The sequence below is a fragment of the Harmonia axyridis genome, chromosome X, assembly GCF_914767665.1.
Source record: "Harmonia axyridis chromosome X, icHarAxyr1.1, whole genome shotgun sequence".
Taxonomy (NCBI): domain Eukaryota; kingdom Metazoa; phylum Arthropoda; class Insecta; order Coleoptera; family Coccinellidae; genus Harmonia; species Harmonia axyridis.
In genome coordinates this window covers 37,553,054-37,560,553 of record NC_059508.1, presented here as the reverse complement: position 1 = coordinate 37,560,553, position 7,500 = coordinate 37,553,054, and the positions used below count along the sequence as shown (strand labels likewise).

At 41.7% G+C, this 7,500-nt stretch overlaps 1 non-coding gene across 1 annotated transcript; it reads left to right on the top strand.

The window, feature by feature from the left end:
• Positions 1 to 3,503: 3,503 nt before the first annotated feature.
• Positions 3,504 to 3,622, top strand: LOC123688401. Its single transcript, XR_006749924.1, has one exon. It is a non-coding gene; the product is annotated as a 5S ribosomal RNA (ribosomal RNA).
• The last annotated feature ends 3,878 nt before the right edge of the window (positions 3,623 to 7,500 follow it).

Here is a 7,500-nt window from a genome sequence, read left to right as displayed (position 1 = left end):
TGAGACTCAAGCTATATATACATCATCATCATCTCGGACAAAACACCGATCAAAAATGAGAAAGTTTCTAGAAACAATCCCTCGCCAAGGCGTCCATATATAATACGAACCCCCGGCTATCAACTAATTTCTTATACACATTCCATCTCGACCCTTCGCTATACATGTGAATATAACGACACGGTGATTCGAGATTCAACAATATTTGTCGCTCGGAACGAATTGAGTGGTTGCAAATTTTTTGTGAACATAACCCGCAACGGGCAGAGGATCACGATTTTAAGGTTGGTCGCTTAAAGGCCATTCGACTACAAAGAGACGAAGCGGACCGCGACCTCGCTGCATGAGGTTGACGAAAGCGACCCAAGATGCGAAAGCCGAAACCAACACACCTTGCCAGTACCCAAACGCCGAGGTCGGATTCGGGTCTACCACTTACCAACTGAATATCATCCTAAAAAGAACTCCAAACAGTCTAGGACAGGACCCATTCTCCACCCCTTCTATATATGTCAGGAGAACCCCGGATTCCCCTCCAGACACGATTTAGCAAACTTTTCCCGATCGATCCGACCCACCGAGGCCGTTTCGACCGTTCGCCGCGCCTACTAGAGCTGATTTCTTCGGACTCCGATCAGAAAATCCGCCGATGCATGTCGTTAACACCTAGTCCGCCTCGTCCGATCGATCGAGGCCGTTTCGACCGTTCGCCGCGCCTACTAGAGCTGATTTCTTCGGACTCCGATCAGAAAATCCGCCGATGCATGTCGTTAACACCTAGTCCGCCTCGTCCGATCGATCTAGGCCGTCTCGATCCACCCATCGCGCATCGAAAGTCGCATCTCTCGAACTCCGATCCGGAAATCGGCCGATGCATCACGTTAACTATTTCTTATATATCTAATATAATATACATCGAGACGGTAAGAATTCTTTTAATCGAAGATATACATATACTTCTCATCAATATCCAAAAGCTTATCGAAAAATAAATTACTCAACTTTTACGTGAAGAATCGTTCACCCAAACCTTATCCCCTATATATGTCAGGAGAACCCAAGGTTCCCCTCCAGACACGATTTAGCAAACTTTTCCCGATCGATCCGACCCACCGAGGCCGTCTCGACCGTCCGCTGCGCCTACTAGGGCCGATTTCTTCGGACTCCGATCAGAAAATATACCGATGCATGTCGTTAACACCTAGTCCGCCTCGTCCGATCTATCTAAACAGTCTCGACGCACCCAACACTCTTTCAAAGTCGGATTACTCGGACTCAATCTGAAAATGGACCGATGCATGACGTCAACACTTAGCCCGCCTCGTCTGATCGATCTAAGCCATCTCGACCCACCCAACACGCCTTCCAAGTCGGATCACTCGGACTTCGATCTGAAAATCTCCGGACTCATTTTTATGAATATCCCCAGTCAGTAAGAACGTTATTTCGCCAATATATACCAACAATAAACCATATTCCAATAGCTGAACCAAAAATATAATTCCCGATCCAAACGTTCTGCATCGCCCAACGCGACCACCTTCCCTATATATGTCAGGAGAGCACAGGGTTCCCCTCCAGACAACACTTACGCTCTATCCCCGACTCTCGGTCGATCGATAGGCCAGGTCAGCGGTGTCTGTTTCGGCCGAAGCTCGGACTTTGGTCAAAATGTTCCGATACAAAATTTGAACCAAGATAGATACAGATATGATTCCTTCTTAAATATACGTTGATTATCGAACAGAATATGGTAAATATTTTGCGATGACCGAGGATTTCATGAATTTTTTTTTTTTTCGAAAAAATTTTCTGTTATCGGAATTTCCTCAAATTTCATTTGGTTGCCTACTAATGCATATTAAAAACGATAATCAACAATCAGAATCATTATTTATCATTTATTTCAATTTTTATAATGAAAAACGTTCACGTCCTTTCGCGCCTCTCGATCGTCGTTTACGTGATGCATCGGTCAGCCCTAGTTTACGTGGTGCATCGGTAAGATCGAGTTCACGTTCTGCATCGGTAAGATCCAGTTCACGTGGTGCATCGGTAAGATCGAGATTACGTGGTGCATCGGTAAGATCGAGTTTACGTGGTGCATCGGTAAGATCCAATTCACGTTCTGCATCGGTAAGATCCAGTTCACGTGGTGCATCGGTGAGATCGAGTTTACGTTCTGCATCGGTGTGATCTAGTTTACGTTGTGCATCGGTAAGATCGAGATTACGTGAAGCATCGGTATGATCGAGTTTACGTTCTGCATCGGTCTGGACTTAGAGATATATTTTCGACGTGAAAATGTTCCGATACAACTTTTGAACCAGGATAGTTAGAGAGATGATTTTTTCTGGGATGTACGTTGATTGGGGAATGGATTGTGGAAAATAACTTGCCATGACCGAGGTGTTCTCGAATTTTTTTTTTTTTTCGAAAAATATTTTCTGATTTTGGATTTTACTCAAATTTGATTTCGTTGCCTTCTAATGTGTTCTAAAAGAGTAAATCAGTAATCAGAATCGAAAAATATTTTTCGGATTTTTTTTTTTTTGAAAAAAAATTTTCTGATTTTGGAATTTCCTCAAATTTGATTTGGTTGCCTTCTAATGTGTTTTTAAAGCGTAAATCAGTAATCAGAATCAATATTCATTGTCGACTTTAATTTTTATAAGGAAAAATGTTCACGTCCTTAAACGCCTCCCCATCATTAGCCCGAGTCCAAGTCGATGTCAGTCCCGAGCGGACGGTGTCAGATACTACCTATCGCCCCGGTCTGGACTTGGCGAGGTATTTCGACGTGAAATGTTCCGATACAACTTTTGAACCAGGATAGTTAGAGAGATGATTTCTTCTATGTTGTACGTTGATTGTGGAATGGATTGTGGGAAATAACTTGCCATGACCCAGGTGTTCTTGAATTTTTTTTTTTTTCGAAAAAAATTTTCTGATCTTGAAATTTCCTCAAATCTGATTGCGTTGCCTTCTAATGTGTTCTAAAAGAGTAAATCAGTAATCAGAATCAATATTCATTGTCGACTTTAATTTTTATAAGGAAAAATGTTCACGTCCTTAAACGCCTCTCCATCGTTACCCCCGACTCCAAGACGATGTTAGACCGGAGCGGACGGTGTCAGATGCGACCGATCTCCCCGGTCTGGACTTAGCGAGATATTCCGACGTGAAATGTTCCGATCCAAAAATTTAACTGTGATAGTTAGAGAGATGGTTCCTTTTGTGATGTACGTTGATTGTGTAATAGAATATGGAAATAAACTTGAGATGACCGAGGTCTTCTGGGATTTTTTTTTTTTTCGAAAAATATTTTTCGATTTCGGAAATCCCTCAAATTTCATTGAGATATGTCCTAATGTGTTCTTAAAGCTTAAATCAACAATCAGAATTAATATCCAAAAGTTATTTCATTTTTTATGAGGAAAAACGTTCACGTCCTTTCCGCTCCCAAAAAGTGAGATATCATAGAAAATATCGCAATATATGTTGTTTACGGCCATACCACGCTGAAATTGCCAGTTCTCGTCAGAACACTGAAGCCAAGCAGCGTCGGGCGCGGTTAGTACTTGGATGGGTGACCGCTTGGGAACACCGCGTGCTGTAAGCTTTTTTTTTACGTTCTGCATCGGTCTGCCGAGATAACGTGGTGCATCGGTATGATCGAGTTTACGTTCTGCATCGGTAAGATCGAGATTACGTGATGCATCGGTAAGATTGAGATTACGTGGTGCATCGGTAAGATCGAGATTACGTGGTGCATCGGTAAGATCGAGTTTACGTGGTGCATCGGTAAGATCCAATTCACGTTCTGCATCGGTAAGATCCAGTTCACGTGGTGCATCGGTGAGATTGAGATTACGTGGTGCATCGGTAAGATCGAGTTTACGTGGTGCATCGGTAAGATCCAATTCACGTTCTGCATCGGTAAGATCCAGTTCACGTGGTGCATCGGTAAGATTGAGATTACGTGGTGCATCGGTAAGATCGAGTTTACGTGGTGCATCGGTAAGATCCAATTCACGTTCTGCATCGGTAAGATCCAGTTCACGTGGTGCATCGGTAAGATTGAGATTACGTGGTGCATCGGTAAGATCGAGTTTACGTGGTGCATCGGTAAGATCCAATTCACGTTCTGCATCGGTAAGATCCAGTTCACGTGGTGCATCGGTAAGATGGAGATTACGTGGTGCATCGGTAAGATCGAGATTACGTGGTGCATCGGTAAGATCTACTTTACGTTCTGCATCGGTCTGCCCTTGTTTACGTGGTGCATCGGTAAGATCGAGATTACGTGAAGCATCGGTATGATCGAGTTTACGTTCTGCATCGGTCTGCCCGATATTACGTGGTGCATCGGTTCAGCCCTAGTTTACGTTGTGCATCGGTCTGGACTTAGAGATATATTTTCGACGTGAAAATGTTCCGATACAACTTTTGAACCAGGATAGTTAGAGAGATGATTTTTTCTGTGATGTACGTCGATTGGGGAATGGATTGTGGAAAATAACTTGCCATGACCGAGGTGTCCTCGAATTTTTTTTTTTTTCGAAAAAAATTTTCTGATTGTGGAATTTTCTCAAATTTGATTTGGTTGCCTCCTAATGTGTTCTAAAAGAGTAAATCAGTAATAGGAATCGAAAAATATTTTTCGGATTTTTTTTTTTTTCGAAAAAAATTTTCTGATCGTGGAATTTCCTCAAATTCGATTTGGTTGCCTTCTAATGTGTTTTTAAAGCGTAAATCAGTAATCAGAATCAATATTCATTGTCGACTTTAATTTTTATAAGGAAAAATGTTCACGTCCTTAAACGCCTCCCCATCATCAGCCCGAGTCCAAGTCGATGTCAGTCCCGAGCGGACGGTGTCAGATACTACCTATCGCCGAGGTCTGGACTTGGCGAGATATTACGACGTGAAATGTTCCGATACAACTTTTGAACCAGGATAGTTAGAGAGATGATTTCTTCTATGTTGTACGTTGATTGTGGAATGAAATACGGAAAATAACTCGCCATGACCGAGGTGATTACGATTTTTTTTTTTTTTTCGAAAAAAATTTTCTGATCGTGGAATTTTCTCAAATTTGATTTGGTTGCCTCCTTATATGTTCTAATAGCGATAATCAACAATCAGAATCAAAATCCATGATCGGGTTTGATTTTTATAAGGAAAAATGTTCACGTCCTTTTTTTCAACCCCGACTCATTGACGATGTTAGAACCGAGCCGGCGGTGTCAGATACGACCGATCGCCCCGGTCCCGATCGTCATTCACGTTGTGCATCGGTCTGCCCGAGATTACGTGGTGCATCGGTATGATCGAGTTTACGTGGTGCATCGGTAAGATCCAATTCACGTTCTGCATCGGTAAGATCCAGTTCACGTGGTGCATCGGTAAGATGGAGATTACGTGGTGCATCGGTAAGATCGAGATTACGGGGTGCATCGGTAAGATCTACTTTACGTTCTGCATCGGTCTGCCCTTGTTTACGTGGTGCATCGGTAAGATCGAGATTACGTGAAGCATCGGTATGATCGAGTTTACGTTCTGCATCGGTCTGCCCGATATTACGTGGTGCATCGGTTCAGCCCTAGTTTACGTTGTGCATCGGTCTGGACTTAGAGATATATTTTCGACGTGAAAATGTTCCGATACAACTTTTGAACCAGGATAGTTAGAGAGATGATTTTTTCTGTGATGTACGTCGATTGGGGAATGGATTGTGGAAAATAACTTGCCATGACCGAGGTGTCCTCGAATTTTTTTTTTTTTCGAAAAAAATTTTCTGATTGTGGAATTTTCTCAAATTTGATTTGGTTGCCTCCTAATGTGTTCTAAAAGAGTAAATCAGTAATAGGAATCGAAAAATATTTTTCGGATTTTTTTTTTTTTTCGAAAAAAATTTTCTGATCGTGGAATTTCCTCAAATTCGATTTGGTTGCCTTCTAATGTGTTTTTAAAGCGTAAATCAGTAATCAGAATCAATATTCATTGTCGACTTTAATTTTTATAAGGAAAAATGTTCACGTCCTTAAACGCCTCCCCATCATCAGCCCGAGTCCAAGTCGATGTCAGTCCCGAGCGGACGGTGTCAGATACTACCTATCGCCGAGGTCTGGACTTGGCGAGATATTACGACGTGAAATGTTCCGATAAAACTTTTGAACCAGGATAGTTAGAGAGATGATTTCTTCTATGTTGTACGTTGATTGTGGAATGAAATACGGAAAATAACTCGCCATGACCGAGGTGATTACGATTTTTTTTTTTTTTTCGAAAAAAAATTTTCTGATCGTGGAATTTTCTCAAATTTGATTTGGTTGCCTCCTTATATGTTCTAATAGCGATAATCACCAATCAGAATCAAAATCCATGATCGGGTTTGATTTTTATAAGGAAAAATGTTCACGTCCTTTTTTTCAACCCCGACTCATTGACGATGTTAGAACCGAGCCGGCGGTGTCAGATACGACCGATCGCCCCGGTCCCGATCGTCATTTACGTTGTGCATCGGTCTGCCCGAGATTACGTGGTGCATCGGTCTGGACTTAGAGATATATTTTCGACGTGAAAATGTTCCGATACAACTTTTGAACCAGGATAGTTAGAGAGATGATTTTTTCTGTGATGTACGTCGATTGGGGAATGGATTGTGGAAAATAACTTGCCATGACCGAGGTGTCCTCGAATTTTTTTTTTTTTTTCGAAAAAAATTTTCTGATCGTGGAATTTTCTCAAATTTGATTTGGTTGCCTCCCTAATGTGTTTCTAATAGCGATAATCAACAATCAGAATCAAAATCCATGGTCGGGTTTGGTTTTTATAAGGAATAATGTTCACGTCCTTTTTCGCCTATGTTCTTTTTCGACGTGAAATGTTCCGATACAACTTTTGAACCAGGATAGTTAGAGAGATGATTTTTTCTGGGATGTATGTTGATTGACGTACGAAACTTGGAAAAAAATAGAAAAGACCGAGGTACTCTAGAAAAAAAATTTATTGAAAATATTTTTTTGATTTTGGAATTAATTCGAAATTCATTCAGATGTCTTCTATCAATATCGCGAAAGAAAAATCAATAATCAGAATCGATATTCATCTAAGATTATTTCCTTCTGGATTGTGTTAACATTCGGTACGATCTTGTCTACGTGATGCATCGGTTTGTTTCTCGGCTCTTGTGAGCAAGTTGGACACTCGAGACGGCCTCCATCGATCGGATTAGGCGGGCTTTAATGTTAACGTGCTGCATCGGTGTGATCTTGTTTACGTCATGCATCGGTATAGCTTTAAATCGCGCCGTAAAGTCGTTCACGTCATGCATCGGTATCTTAAATCGCGCCGTAAAGTCGTTCACGTCATGCATCGGTATCTTAAATCGCGCCGTAAAGTCGTTCACGTCATGCATCGGTATCTTAAATCGAGCCGAAAAGTCGTTCACGTCATGCATCGGTATGGCTTTAAATCGCGCCCTAGGGTCGTTCA